This window comes from Bombus pascuorum, chromosome 1, assembly GCF_905332965.1.
Source record: "Bombus pascuorum chromosome 1, iyBomPasc1.1, whole genome shotgun sequence".
In the NCBI taxonomy this organism is placed as follows: Eukaryota; Metazoa; Arthropoda; class Insecta; order Hymenoptera; family Apidae; genus Bombus; species Bombus pascuorum.
In genome coordinates, this window is record NC_083488.1 from 24497453 (window position 1) to 24514356 (window position 16904).

Here is a 16904-nt window from a genome sequence, read left to right on the forward strand (position 1 = left end):
TGTACGTTCAGAAACCGAACGTTAATCTATTTCAAATCACGAATATCGAACATTAATGTCGATTCGAATGATAAATGTTTCATAATCAAGGGCTTTCGCGCCACATCTCACTCACATGTTAAGGTATCAATCACAACGTTACGCTGAGATATAATACGTATTGCGTTCGTATTAAACGTTGTAATTACATAAGCAGATTTAGGCCACTGAATGCTTCGCTATTAATACCGTTTCAAATACGCTGCTAATCGTTTATAAATAATAATATTTCGGTATTCTATTTCGTTATGGAAGAAAATTTATGAAAATGTTACTGTAGAAAACTTTCTTTATCGCGAAAACACTAGTCGATCTGCGAAACGTAGTCATAAGTGGACCTAACACCAAACATTTTTACTGTTGAGAATTTTTATTCTTGAGAATCCAAGCTGAAACCTCCATGATATTCTTAAGAATATACATATAATCTGGCAAAACTCATGCATAATACCACAGAGAAATATTCAAAATTCATCTTTTCTTGCGTTCACAACGAACGGCTTTACTGGCTGACTCTTGAGCCACGTGCTAGTCCAATCCGAAGCCCAATAAGAACCGAATTTTTGAACGCGATAGCCGACTATCTAGCAACTTAAATACGAAGAATAGGATCGCGAATTATTCATTGACGAACCAACTTACCTGTTCTCGAAGCGTAGGAACTCCGTTCACAGGAGTCCGTTGAAATTTTATTCGTGTCACTAGGTACGCGGAGAATCTCGGCCTGAGGGGTTGCCCGCCCCCTACCCCTCGAATTTCTACGGTTCTCCCTTTTTCTTTCGGCCTCGGAGCAATTTCCGCGGTCGAAAAATCGAGGTTAACGGAAAAAAGCAAAATGGAGAGGGGTAGAAGAGAAGGAGAGGAAAAGTGAAGGGTGGATGGTTTCTATCTAGATGGTATCTCCTCTCTCCCTGGGCGTAGAATCGGTATCGATCGGTCGTCGCGTTCCATGCATGGAAATAAATCGTCGGTGTCTGTTGGCGACCCTGTCTCACCTATGCAAATCGAGTCACCGTTTAATTGACGAAATATTCAAATCGTCAGAAGCTCTGAACGCGCATTCAAATGATAATGACAGCGCGTCACTGAGCTTTTTCCAACATAACCTTCTTCTTCTTGGTCTTCCTTCATTTTTTCTTTATTTTTTTTTTTTTTTTTTTTTTTTTTTTTGGTGTTCTTCTTCCTGCTTCGCTACGTTGGTTCGTATCCTGATATTTGTTTAAGATATGCATAGCCGCTTTTGTTATCGTTTGTTGAGGTGCGTTTCACATTGAAGAGTTATCGATCGACCCGTAACGTCAATCTGCATATTTGTAATAGCGGGCAACAAGGACGCGTTTCCTTTTCCACTGACCTTCATCTTGACCCCGGCAAGCAGATCCACGTCGGCACGCGGTCTTGCGTTAAATATAAATCGCTCGGAATTATTATTGTTCTGTGGAACTAACAGGAAGCTCGATCAGAAAGAGCATGACCTTTGAACGACTACCTGGTCTTTGGTGGAGGAATTTTGGTGTGGTCATATTGTAAGACTGTGTTTATTTTAAGTGTTATATTTTAAGCGTCGATGACGGTTAAAAAATGAATCTTTAATCGTATTTTCATAATTTTAACAGAGTTTGATTTGAATAACCGTGGTTATAATAAATTGAGATTGGAAAATACTCATATTAAGCTTTTATGTATAAATGAAGTTTCATATAGAAATTCTCATATAAAAATTCATATACAAAACATAATGCATTGTTATGTTAATCAAATATATTACAATGAATAATACTCGTAAAACGTAGCGATATCTATCTCAAAATTAATTTCTCGAAGTCGACATTTTTGTCGCGAGAGTTACACACAGAGCCTTATCAAGTTATATATTAAAAGTTAATTAAACCCAATTACAGTCGTCAACGTAACTCTGAAATTTGTTTCAACCAACTAGAAAAATTCCAGCTCTTTGTTCGTGAACGTGTATTATTAACGCGTGCGATTCATAATTTTATGTTTAACGCTGCGTTCTTCGCTTCTACGTCGGATGTACACCACTTGAAGCGCGATTTGATAATGGGACAGTACTCGTCGAACTGACTTTCGAGCGGTAGAGAGAACTGTTTCGTGTTGTTGGAGAGTCACGGTGTGTGGTCCAGATATTAACGTGTGTGTCCACGACAGCCTCTCCATAGCACACGAGAAGCTTCATAGTGTTTTCGATTAATTACTGGCGTCGTTGTACCCGCGTGTTTGTAAGGAATTGGTCGATCAGGATGATGAAGTACCGTGTTGTTTCGCACGCTAATGAAAATGTGAAGATAAAGGATGTGATTTTGTAATATACATACTACCAAGTAAATTAAAGATTCTGTGACGTTCATTTACTTTGCGTAATAACGTAAGAAAAGTCATTGCAACTTTCACTTTACGCGCAATGTGCACCATATCGCTATTCAATATTTCGAAACACGTCTACTAGACTTTAAATCTCTATCAGCTCTGTAACAAAAGAAACCAGTAATCCTATCAATTTTCAAAACCACTCGAGATCTCCCATAAGAAGACATATCGATTTTAACTTTCACGTTGTTAATTACTAATTTACTAATGTTTAATTTCTTTAGGAGAGCTATTAGACTTGATTCCATAAACTTATTTATTGCAAGAAGAATAAATAATTGTAAATTCGTTGCGTGTATTGGAAAATTAGAAAATTTTACTTTATTACGATCAATGAAATTATAGGTTTATAATAAAATAACTAGAAAACGAAAGCAAATGATAAACATTCAATTTGTAGCTTTTTATCTGCCTTAATATCTATGTATTATCTATAGTAGTATTATCCATAGGGAATGCGTACATTGCTACTGTTCTCCGCGAAAAGATATCTTCAACTCACAGCGTCCAGCTACAAAAAACATAATCTTTCGCCAGGAAGCAGGACGTATCTTGCGGCTTCATCCTCTAATCTCGCGGTTTCTTTCGCTAATCCCGCGAGAACCTGATGCAACGTCCACGAGGCGTGTTCTCCAGAAGTCGCGTTCGCGGTTACAGGTACGCGGGACGCGACACAACGTCAGAAGGTGTGCATTCCACAACGGTGCCGCATACCGCGCTGAAATCGATACCCGCGTCTCTCCGTTCGTAACCTACATCGTGGTGGTGTGTCGAGGCTCGTACAGTCGCCAGCAAAACGCATTGTCTCCCGTCCATTCTTCCGAATCGGTCGCTATCAGTGCTGCAGTGGCGCGGATGAGACCAGCGAATTCGATTTGTCCTCTCGTCGCTTCCAATTTCGAGACCGTTGCGCTGCGCGGTTGCGATACCATTTTCCAACTGCTGGATTTTGGGTTCGCGGTTCTTACTCTTTTTCCCTTTTTTCTCTTTTATTTTTCACGATGTAGCAAGGACCGTTCTCTCTCTCTCTCTCTCTCTCTCGCTCGCTCGCTCGCTCGTTTGTTGGCTCTGTTTTTCAATCGACGTTCGTTGTTTAGCAAATGGACCAGCGTTGTCAGGTGCTTTCATGGGTTTTTGCCGGTTTTTGGATCTGCCGCGGTGTTGGTGTGGTCGATGTGGACAGGAATTTTGGGTTTTAGCTAGAAGCTTTGTGTATTTGGAAAGAATGGCGTGCTCATGCGGGTTGTGGAGGTTTATGTTTGTGGACGCTTGAATGGAAAGTAAAAAGTGATGGGGGTGATTAGTATTCTGAATGAATACAAGATTGGTATCAAGAGTACTGATTTCTTGATGAGAATCGATACAAGGAATTTTTGAATAGTTTAAAGCACTAAATTTCTTACTAAATGATACTTGTTCCTTTTCTTCGTTGTTTCGAGAAAAATGATTCTTCATATTCATAATTTTTCAATCTATATTCATCACAGTAACGTCAGGTTATTTATTATTTTGCTGTAGCCTCTTGAAAATAAACTTGTGGAAAAGTAATCATCGTTGAATTCGATGTTCGCATCGATAGCCCAATTCGTCGCTTCATAATAAACTTAATAAAACGTGGGACTGCTTGTTGTCAATTATCTCGGAGCTTGAAATCGATACATTGGCTTGTAATATAAATAAATTCGATTAAACTTACTATTCTTCATTATTTGACCAAAGTTATTTGTGCTACAGTCCGGTATAATAAATTCCATTTAACACGTAGATGCACTAAATTTCGAAAGATTTTACGCATTCGCGAAGACAGCCACTTCATCTGTAACAACCGAATAATTTTTTAATTTCTGATTGAATCATGACAACTGAATACGAGCTTCGCCTTTATACCGTACAATGAAATTGGACTAACGTGTTCGATTCTTCTTTTTTCGGATTATCGAACGTACAATGACCCCACTGTTATATTTTAACAATGAATCGTTTAAACTCATTTTGTTTGCGCGCGGTCGTCGACGCGCGGTCCACGAACTTAAAGCTCGTATCGATTACGCGAGTTTTCGCGCGCATTGTATGTACGCGTGTACACCATCCGCCATTCATTACCAGTTTTATACGATACGATATAAATCACGCATGGGCCACTTTAATTTTTACGCGCCGCGCAATGACACCAGTTTTTTTTCCGCTTCCTTCTCTTCAATCCCACACTCTCGTACGCACTCGCCAGATATACTCGCATGTGGTATACGACAGTATAACGCATAAATATTAACCGCGAGCGAAGTAAGCTTTTTATTTTATCCAGAGTTTCTAAAAATGTGGTAGCTGGGACGATTTAGGAATGATTTTTCAATGACGAGTTGTTATTCTTGGCTATTATAGTTATTATTCTCTAACGGCGTAGCATACGGATCACACGAACTGGTTTAGAAATGTTATTTCTTAATCATTTTTTCGTACCAAGATAATGAAAGACATACTTTGTGTTGTATTATGTATTTGACCAAATATATAAAGAATCCTCTATCCAGTCGAATAATTCGATTCTCAAATTTCGGGAAGGAAATCTCACATAATTTTTATGAGAAAAACATATTTGATCCTTAAAACTATCGAACTAAAGTATCTTAGGTACTTCTGAGTATCTGAGATAATTGAGAACAATAATCTTGTAGATTCCGAATTGTTTATCGTTTTATCACAAGACGAGGAATAATTAAAAACGCAAAAACCATCGCAATATCACCGATTTCACGAACAAAGTCCGACTCCCCAGACACATCACCCGTTTATCAAACTCCGCAATCAGAACTTTGTGGCAGAAGACACTCACCCAGTTCCCGCAGTTCCATCTCATCGATACCCGAAGGAAAACAATGGCCGAGGAACTAGGCGACGCAGATAGTTTCATCGATGTTGTATTCGCTACGGTTGCACACCTCGCTATCTGCCGTCAGAATCCGGTTGACTTGCTAATTTTAACTCGACCGTGACATCGCGCGAATACGACCACGAGCCTATGCGATTGTCTCGCGGTATTCGTTTCCAGAATATGAACGAATAACAAAAGGAAGAAAAAAGGGAGACTCGGTTTGTTAACGCGAAGAGGTTAATTAAAGCGTCGGTTAATTATCACGATGTAACGCAGGTTAATGTGCCCGGCGCGGACTTTGGCGGCGAGAACGGAGAAATTGGTAGGCGAGACTCGACGAAATGTAATTGGAACGCGAAAGTGCGCAGACGGCTGACAATCGTAATTAATCGAGGCGATACAAACAAACGCAGCCAGCGATGGGATATTGTTGGGCCGTGCGACGCGCTCGACACGCAACAAATATCAGCCCTTTAACCTGCTCATTTTTCCGGCTCACGTTTCCATGGTGCTCGCACGAATTTTCAAACCGCGCTCTCGCGAAAATTATCGCTCGATTTCGTTCACCGCTGATTTTCTCGTGCCGCGCGCGCCCCATCATCAAGTCATTGAGCATTTCCTACGATTTGACATCCAGTTTTGCGGTTTTGAATTTATGGAGGTTTTGCTCGTGTTTAGATACGGCACGAGATATAGTATTTTCTGTGCAATTATGTTTGGATTAGAGATGTAAGTGCCATGGTATTTGTAATTTTTAGAAATAAGCCAAGAGAAAACGTGTTTGAAGGGGTTAATAAAACTAGAAGAAATTATTCGGTTTAGTTGGTTCGATTAGAATGTGGAGAATGTAGAGAAATTATAACGGGTGCTCGTGGAATATTATAGATAGTGTTTCTTTGAAGTGTCATGTTAGAAATTTCTAAATAGCTAAGTCTATACTGTAATGTATTTTAGAGTTTAGAAACATATCAATTTTTCAATACGATTTAGTTTGATTTGACCTAGCACATTTCCTTTAAATATTTATATATGTACATATATTATAACATTTGCAGGAAAGAAATACGTAACAAATTAGTAGGAAATGATTAAAATCTTTAAGAATTATTATCTCGTTTGGTACTGTACAGGAAGTTATAAAACGCCAGCAAACTTCATATAATATTCATTATTTCAATGACGCTAATCATAATTTTCTGTAAATGTCTGTAGGGATCGGATACGCGGAAGTGTCGTTAATTCTGATTTTTAGTATTTCGATTTAAAGCGTTTCATGCAGGCCTTGAGATAGTAGATGAGAATTTAAAAGCGTGTAAGTGCGTCATCATAAAAAGGAAAAATTATTATAGTTAGAGACGAGGTGTATCGCAATTTGTAATTGTCAAAGTTGAAAGTGTTGGCAATTTTTTAAACGATATTAGTGGCTATTAACACTTTATCGACCATTTAATATTATCTACCAGGAACACCAATTGGCTATGTGAAATAATTATATTGCAACGCGTAAACGTTGAAAGCTCTTTGGTTCTCGCAAATGTGCAGAAATATGTACGCTATTCTAGGAAGTATATATGTGGCAAGTATATAGCGATGTATCGATTAATTGAAAACACACAACGATTTTATGGGAATAATCGCAATGTTTCCTGCCATTCTCTAAACATTTTTTTCCTAGAAATACATTGAGGGTGATTATGCAAATTCATATTTCTGCATAGAGAAATGGTACTTAAATAGAGATCGGATTTACCTTGTACATATTATATTTACTTTGGATATTTAGTACCTTGTTCGCGTGTATTTTGTCGTTTTGCACATTCAGTTTTACCATAAGTGTGTAAACATCCGCAGTCTAGCGGATAATAACACATTGGTCGTGTCAAAAGTATTCGGTCAGGAAAATGTACAAAACGAAAGAGAGATATGAACAATTTCGAAAATGATATTACATATGTTATGATTGTTATATTGCGTTAAAAAATAAGTACAAACGCAAGTTTTTCTGCGATCTGAGATCTCTCAAGAGATCCAACAAACCAAGTATTGCTTAAGTAAAGTAAGTTCTGGAATGTTGAAAGGCAAAAAAACAAGTTTTCGAATTGATTTGATTATCCGTGCGCGGTATTAGGTAAGCGAGGCAGCTACATAGTAACGTTTATGATAATCCTTTAACTACCGTTTATGACTGGTAAATACAACCTTTCGAATGCAAAGTAATTTGTCTTTCCAATTGCTTCATACGTATTACCGTTGCCTTACCGACCGAATCAACGAAGAAAAACTGCATTGACAAATGCGAGCCTGTTACATAATTTTCTCTTAAGAGATTTTACAATTCATATTTATGCGTCTGCAGTTGCTATCGTCGACTGTTTTCAATTCAATCTTCTTTCTCTAGATTTCCAAACTAAATTTGTAAATATTATACGCGATACTTCATTCGTATTGATCTACGTTAAATGCAATCATTTCGAAGTTAATTAAGTTTGTTGACGCGTGAAAAATCGTGTGGTATCATAACAGTATGACAGGCCTTTTAGTATAGCGTTGTAGATTATTCTACTGGAACAAAAGGCACAAAATGAAAAACGAAGATGCCAATAGACTAGATGATAGAAATTAATTAGGATGTAACAATGAATGAAGTAATTGAATCGATGCAACATATGGCTCGGTAGTAATGAATGTATCGATTATTTTATGCCATTTTAAGCTATCGCTCCATTTTCAACTATAGGTTTACCCTCATGACCATCTACACTCATGATTTAACGATCAAAGATTCACGGAAAAGTTTGGCGTGTCGCCGAAACTCGCAAATCCGAACGTTCTTCAGAAGACAAGAGCGAACCGCGCGACCACGCGTATTTTTGGTCGGTCCTCCGCGTAAGCCCTGCTAATAATGACCGGTTCGAGGAACTATCGACCGCCTTCTGGAACTCATAACTATATATTTGATCCGGGCCAGATAAACATTGCTCTCGAAAATAGTAACCGTGTGCCCATGCCGCGTTCACCAACTCGATACATCTTTCTAAGAGCGTCTGTCGCATCTTTTTTCGCCTTTTTGACGAGCCAACGAGTGGAGTCATCATCGAGAACTCGCGAATGAGAGAACGGATTCAACACGATGTAGGAGTAGGAATTCACGAAATGCTTTTCAACACGTTGTCTTTGTTAAGCCTTCGCCGGATGCTATAAAGCGATATATTGATTCTGAATCATTGAATCAATTCGTTAATTTTTCTCCAGTTTTTGCTGAATCTTAGCTTAACGATACCGTTACAGACGTGACGATTGTTTCTTTTTCACACATCTAAAGTAATTCTTTTGAATGCCCGATGAAAAGTATCGATATTGACACATTCCTTATAAATATACTTAATTAAAATCATCGATATTAATATATTCATTGTGAATCGGTCAGGAACTATAGCGATCGACTTCGTAAAATAAAAAAGGATAAAAGAGAAATGTTGCTAATGTTATGTTCCTTTGTCAAAATTTAGAAGATTCCCCATCTGGAAATTAAGGAATAAATAAAGAAATATGTTATAAACGTTTTAAAAAACTTACAATTACGTATGCTATCTTTTTTTGACGAGTTAATGTAAGTATAAAAGCGAGCCAATATATCACTCTTAATCTAATTTATAGTCGGATAACAAAGTCGTGAAATTCGCGAAAAGTGGAGTTTCGCCATTCTATGAAAATTCATTAACGTTCGGCAACGTCTTTCTCAATCGACAAGTAGAAACCACAAGCGAAAAACCGCCATGTGTGTTCTTAGGTTAACGCTGCTCGTGAGTTGCAGGCGTGTTCATGTGCTCGAGAGATCTCTCATCTGCTCGTTCGATCTCTCGTACGTTTCTTTCCACAGAGCCGAGATGGCTCGCCTCTAAAGATAGAGGCGGTTGTTCTACACGCGTTTCGTATTATGCCGCCATTATCGATAAACCGACTGGCGGCTGAGTATTTTTGGCTTGTAAAAGGCTCTTCTTCGGGACGTTTCGTATCCTTCGCGACTCCACTTCGGGGTAGGAAAAATTTCACCGATGAAACTGACGAGTAGTGGTGGTCCCGGGATTCTTAAAAGGGAAGAAAGTGTTCCTTTCCTGGTAGCGCTTAACTCGCAGCAAGTTTATCGAGTTTATTTTTGTAAGTGAAGTGATAAAAGCTCTTGATGATGGAAGATTGATTTTGGGAGATATTTGTTGCGGGCAATGTAAGGACTGAAGAAGATCGGATTAGTTGGTTCTTTAGAAGAAATTACTTGAAATCTTGGATTTAGGGAGGATCTTTTTGCTGGTGTACTGCTTTCTTTCATTTAAGGATAATTATGAACTTACATAATAAGGTAAAAATGATAGATTAAAAACTTAAAAGTTTGAATGCTAAACCTCAAGGAAGCTATGTTCCTACGGAATTTTCTAGTCTCACGAAATCCACGATAAATGTGCTTAATAATTAAAGAATGCTACGAATTTCTTTGCATAACCAAGCTTTCGTAAACTAATGTTCTTAGGACGGTGTTCATCGGTAGCATAGATAAATGTGCGATAATTGAACGTAAAGTTATAAAATGTAGATAAATATTCGATAATCTGATCCTTAACGTACTGCTTAATGCTTTTGATCGCTCTCTACCTCTGCCGTTTGGCGCAAAAACAGACCGTGATCCGGGTGCAATCGCGTAACTGCAAATAACTCGGCTTCTGGTCGACGCGACGTGGGATGCACGAAGTTGTAAACACGCTTCTCGAATCGAACGGAAGCTGCTCTTTCTACTTGCTTGCCCACAGAAATCCTATCGTTCGATTTGGAACGGAAGGAACGTTGACATTTTTCATGTGACGATACTCTACTTTCTCTTAACACACAATATGATTAATCTTAACACTGAACCTGAAGAAATGTTTTTCTAAGGAAATCTTATCCATCGTTTAATTGAAACGTCACGGTCTAACTCTTTCGACAGTTTTTCATTACCTTTATTTTAATTTTTACAATTTCGACAGTATATCAAAATATTTCAGCGACTATCGAATATTTTAATACATATTTTCTTTTTCGTTTTAATTCTTATTTTAATTATTAAAAATATTTCTTCAGTTAATCGCTCAATAATCAATCTATATCCAAACATTTACTAAACGAAATAAAATACAAAGGAAACGGTGATTTTTCAAATAAAGTGTATTCGTGCAATACACAGGAGTTGGTGCAAAGATTCAAATTTTCCATCGAGCCACGTAATCACCGTGTAACATTGTTTAATCACGTCGTAAGGAAACAAGAGGTTCCAGCTTCAGACGATCGTTATTGCTCTCGGTATCGACGATACGATACACACCGCTCTATTTTCCCCGCACTCAGCCTCTGGCTACTTGTTTGCGCAACCACGCGACAATAAAATTCGTTTACGAGTACATTAGGTCCGCGTGCACGGCTTTGTGCGATAGCCACTTCCGTTCCACTTGTAAATCACGAATTTAGCGCAGTGTCATTTTTTTGTTACAATTCTCTCGCCTTTTTTAGTCGTTTTCCAGCGATTGGTAACCTTTTGATAAATCGAGGCGATTTGTGAATAGGAAAATATATAGAAAATATATAATTCGACGAGAAAATAAGTCAAATCCTTAAAAAATTAAATAATTAATAAATTAAATTGGTAAATTTATAAAAAATAAATAATTTAAATTAGTAAATTAATACTAGTAAAATAGTATGAAAAATTTCAAAAATTTTATGCTGATCATTTTGGTTACTCTACTAATTTCATAATCATCCCTTGATTCCATTTTCTAACAATAAGAGGTACCAATTTATAAAATCGTATATCAACAACATCCGGGAGCAATTTTTTAATAAATGGACGAAGTTGGAGCGATAACGCAAGACGAAGAAGTTACATTGAAAAAAGGACTTGTATTATCGAGTATGATCGCTGCACGATGCTTATTAACAGTGTTCGTTGACTGTATATAGGGGGATGATAATTAGGCGCGACAAATGACGGCGAGATGCTCTCAATGATATCGAAGACCGTCTTCCCGTATGGAGAATTGCATAAGCGTAGTTCGGTGTTGCTCTTGTTCGAGTTGGTCGACTTATGATTTATTGCATGGCGATTAAAGAATGGAATCGTAAAAGGGGTGGCTGCGTACAACGTCTATAAGTCACGTTGTTGCATAAATATATCGTTTAAACAAGATATTATACAGCATGTCTCACAGTTTTCGTGTAAAGTAATAGGATTTAATTTGAAAGCAATAGGACAGTGTCGTGTAAAGGAAGCTTTATTAAAATTCAAATTTCAAGGTTTATTAGAATGTTATGACAAAAATATGAAACACGAAGAAAATATTTCTATGACAGTAGTCTTAGACTTAGTATAGGACAGAACAAAAATATATAAATGGATAATAAGAAAACTGAATAAATATTTATTGCGCGTTAATATAAGTTTCTTTTAAACTTAATCTGATCGTGAACGATTAGCGTCAAATTAGGGTAATAAATATGATCGAACAATTATTTTTATCTTATAAATTGTGTCTTAATTTCTATTCCATGTCGAATGAAATATAAAGGTAGCGAATTGCAGAAAACGAACAACAAATGGTACTATTTGATGTAAAAGAGAATGACCGTTTGTGTATTTGAGTTGACTGACAAGTGTTTAGAATAGTGGAAAAAATTTGTGTTCGAATGGATGTTGCAAATGGAATTTGCAAAAATTTCAAACAGAATAAGTGCCAAATATTTTTACTGCAAAAGAACGACTTCAACTGTGGAGAAAAAAATTACATAACTTTGTGAACGTTTCAGTGTGGAATCGATATTGCGATAAATTTATTTGAATAATAATCAACATGCTGTTCCTCCCTAAATTAAATCAACATCATGAGTCAGCATTATTTACTGTTTTATTATTATACTTGAAGTTTATGTATTGTAATGTCACAACATGTTAATGAATCATCAATCTAATTATAAACGAACGAAGTACACATTACATTCTCTTAATCTTCTGCCTCATAAAACGTGAAAATCTGTTAAATTTAACAATAATATGGAGGAACGAAGGAAAACGAATGTTGCATATCTTAGATTGTCTTTAGTTATAATATTAAACTTAATAATACTTTCTTCGGTGATATTCTTCAATAAAAACGTGTATTACTTCCGCGTAATTCCGTTAATTAAACAGACATGAAAAATATATTGTATGTTTTGGAGTACATGTATCATCTGCTGTAACCAAGTAATATAATGAGCGGAGTTTTTAATCCATTTATTATGAAACTTTAAACACGACCCTGTGCAGTACGTTTCATCATTGCTTTGCTTTTTATATTTTTAATTCGATCGAGGGGGCTTTAACGAGCAATACAACTAAAAATCTTATGAAACACAATACAGTGAAATTAGCTTAGGTCGAATTCAGGGAATCGCAAGATGTCACGATTCTAAATGTGCACAAATAGAATGTATGATAAGCGCATGATCGCGGCGTGAAACGCATATATTGTTCAGGATAGAAACATACCTTTTTCTAATAACAACGACTCGCCAATTATTGTTTTCAAAGGAGTTCTTCTATTGCTTTGCACACTATTTTGTTGAATGGCAGCGGAAATGTCGCAGATGATCTATTACAATAAAGTAAATACGAACCAGATATTTTAAAGAAATTTTTAATCGCGTCTTTGTTATACTTTCATTGTTCAAAGCTATTTCTGTTACTACCGCTTTTCTCGAATAGGAATTTTTTAACATCTGATAGATTCAAATTTGTTGCATTTACTATGGTTACACTCGATATTATAATTTGCAATCAAGAAAATTACATTCAAATTAAAAAATGTATGTTTATATGTTCTAGAAATTAAAATTTCTAGCTTCAAGTGTCTTTAAATATAATTGAGTGTATCTAAATTTTGGAAAATCTTATAAACTAACGTTGAGCTGCACTTCGCAATCGATCCATTTAATTTGGTTTCTCCGGTTCTTTAATCTGACGTTTCTTTGGCAAAACTGAAATCTAGTTACATCTGTTCGCTCTATGACATTAAAAATATCCAAATTTTACGAAAGTTACCGAACCGGCCAATGAATAACCCCACTGAGTTATCGTCAATTGCTCGAAAGATAAATTTCTGATTGTTGCGAGGATAAGTTTCTGTAACGAAAGAAAATTTTTCAAATTTTTCTGGTAACAGGATTAAAAATGTTAATTTATGTATATATATTCTACATGATATTAATATCATTATTGTTCCTCTAACCCAAATTTCAACGTGTTCTTCTAGTAACGCGAAACGTTTCGCTACACAAACGTGTTACGTCCTCCCGACGCTGGAACGCGATTCATAATTGCGCTCTTCCTTGTTCGCGCCGCAGAAATTAATCCACGTCCGCGGCACCATTCAAATTAGTCCACTTCTTGAATAATTAGGTTACTCGTCTAGCAGCCTAACGCGAAACCCGACACGCTGTTTGTCGCCGGTTTCTGAAACGTATGGACAAGGTCGATCGCACGTTAGCTCGCTATAGTTGCGCTGATATTGCATAATATGCTTCGCGCTTCTGCCTTATCGTCGTGAAATTTTCATGTTGCTTCGCAGTTAATTCGATATCGAATCGATCAAGGGGAATTCATGCAAATACAAATGACTAATTCTTAAGTTCGCGATTATAAAGTGCCTCCTAGACTTATTGTTTACACGTCAGTTAATTTGAATAGAATATGAGGCGATATGAATTGAACTGCTAGAAAACATGACACACTGGACGCTAGTATAATAAATGCATAATAAACGTTTCCTATTAATATGCATCTTAGGAAGGAAAACGGAAGACGACTAGTCGCTGAATTATCATATTCCGAGATTAGTGTGCCGTGTTTAACATCGACTTGCAAGGACAGTCTTAGTTTCGTGAGAATTTCCGTGGAAATATGATAGAAAAATACATGTTATCGTAAAATGTAATTATTTTCAAGAGCAAATGCTAAACAACCAAAGTGATAATAGAATTCAATATTTTATCATTTAATACGTCCACTAGTATCAACGGTGATCTAAAATTTACAAAATTTCCAATACTTTTTAACGTTATAGTCACAATGTGACTGTACTAAATGCAGTGTTAAAATGTTCGGAAAATTTGATTTTTTAATAAAATATGTATTATACGTGAATGTGTATTAGGTTGCATCGCATCGTGCTGAAATACGCGAACAGAACGCCATTACTATAGACGTGTATACAAAATTTCTCTGACAGTAAACGTACACGAGTAATTAAACTAGAGTGTATCCATCGTAAACGTAAAAGCAAATATTCCAAGAGAAAATAAAACCACTCTTAAACACATTTAAACGCAAGCACAAGCAGGGTACCTATAAAGCTACGTAAAATCATACTCCATAAACCAGTAGAATCGTTTCGTCCCTTTAATTGACCCGTCGTCACGCTAACCTCCATTGCTGAAGATAAAAAGGAACGGTGAACTAAAGAAGGGAAAGGACAAAGGGAGAAAAAAAGAAGTGAAAAGAAACTGGTAGATTCACGAAATTTTTAATTGTTAATTAACGTCTCGATAATCCGTCAGACGAGAGAAGTGTAAAGCGAGAAAGAAAGAGGTAGCAGGCGGGAAAAGAACCGGTCGACATCTGCGTGCAGTTGGAGGGTGGCTGACAGTGGGGGTGACCACCCCGAGAGCAGTGCCGTATCAAACATAGGCATAGCCCGGCCGAGATCGATGCGTCGCGCGGTTCATCACTTATTTACGCCTTCATTACTGTAAACAATGCGTCTCCCTTTGCGTCCGGCCTCTCTCTCTCTCTCTCTCTCTCTCTCTCACATCCCTCTTTCTCCTCGCTTGTCAGTCCGCCGACGCCATTCCATTTCGTCTGGCCGATCCACCGAGCTCTCCGTTACCATTCCCAAAAGTAAACTCTGATACGGAGCCTGAAAAAAGCGAGATTTTAGGATAACTTTGATGCAAGTTCTTGTGAATAAATAATCGATTAGGAACAAGAGATGTTGCGTGTTGTAGTTTTGGAAGTTTTGGTGGAATTTAGGATCAAGTTGGGGTAATTTGCAGTTTTTAAGTAATTTGTGTATTTTATGAATAGATTGGCTGAGGAAGAGGCAGATCACGCGTATTATATGCTTCAAGCGATGTGCAAAATTTACTGCTACATTACTAGTATATATTCTACGTGTAATCTTTAGGTAGAGACAGGTAGCGTAAATAGTTGTGTAAATGAAACATATTTTTTCAATAATTTAAAAATTGTCTAGAATCTGAAGCATAACTATACCTAAAAAATATTTTCTTCGTCCGAGAGCAACAGTTGAAGACAGAGAGGATTGATCTACGCTATTTGCATAATCTTGAAGAAACGTCACGTAAAGTTACTACCAATAGACAATATTCATATATTTACGCCCAAGGTGTTTGACTATCAGATCATGACAATAACAGATCAGAAACTCAACGTTCGTCATAAATTTCCAAACAGCTACAAAAACGTACGAACCAACCGACTTATTCCCTCGATGTCCGCGCGAACTTTTAGTTCGTTGCCCCCGTGTTGGATCTCGCGGAGGAACAGCAAACAGAAAGGATCCATGAGGTGGACCCGTCACAGTGGCGGCACAACGACGGTTACAGCGTCCACGGTGAATAATTTAGGGACGCAATTAAAAGGAACGAGCCGCGCACCTACGACATTAACGTTCATTAATAAACCACGAATGGATGAGCGAAGAAGCGAGAAGTGGTTGGTTGGCAGCAGCCGTGAGAGCGTGAAAGAGAGAGAGAGGGAGAGAGAAAAAGAGAGGAGATTGGTGGTGTGGTGGTATCGCTAGAGCGAGCCGGCGTTTTCAATTAAAATGCCGACATCACCGCATTGCAGCAGTCGGCGTCGGCGTCGGCGTCGGCGTCGCGCGCGTTATGTGCACAACGTGCCGGCCCACGCGAACTAACGTCGCCACGCGTTTATCCGCTTTTCCGTCTTCATCGCCGCGTCCTTTTTAGCAGCGCCAACTACCATCACCAGCGTTGGTTCTCTCTCAACCCTCCAATACCGATGCCATATCCAAAGCCAGAGCCACTGTTTCCCTGCCGCTTTTTATTATCACCCTCAAATATTGTCCACGTTCTTCTTTTTGCCTGCCTTTTTTTCATTGGTGACCCGTGCGACGTGAGATTCTCCTCTGCTTTGCTCTCTTCCTTTGTACTCTGCAGCTTGTTCTTTGTCTTTATCCCTTTGGTTTCGCTTTTGGTTTTGGGAAGAAAGATATTGTTTGTGAAATGTCCAAGGTAAGGTAGATCGCAGTTTGTCAATTGTGAGGAATTCGTTAACGGGTACAATCAAGTTTAGAAAAATTTAGGATGCGGTTGATGTTCTTGAACGATTGGATAGCTTTAGAAAATTTGGTTCCGGTTATAGGTGCTTTTTTTCCTCGGCTGACTTTTGATTGACTGAGAGTGGTTAGTCGACAGCCGAAACCTTCTCATGGAAATTGCAGCACATGAATTCGAATATTTTTCATTTGTCACGAAAATAAACATCATATCCAATCATCGA

General features: G+C 37.6%; 1 protein-coding gene and 1 long non-coding RNA gene across 4 annotated transcripts in view; one reads left to right on the top strand and one right to left on the bottom strand.

The window, feature by feature from the left end:
* LOC132914899 (neurogenic protein mastermind-like) overlaps positions 1–16904 on the top strand; it is a 244996-nt gene that overhangs the window by 174111 nt on the left and 53981 nt on the right. The gene's annotated exons all lie outside the window — the stretch shown is intronic.
* LOC132915299 (uncharacterized) lies at positions 14865–16472 on the bottom strand. Its single transcript, XR_009659836.1, has 2 exons — positions 15856–16472; positions 14865–15276 (listed from the first exon to the last, which is right to left on the bottom strand). It is a non-coding gene; the product is annotated as an uncharacterized LOC132915299 (long non-coding RNA).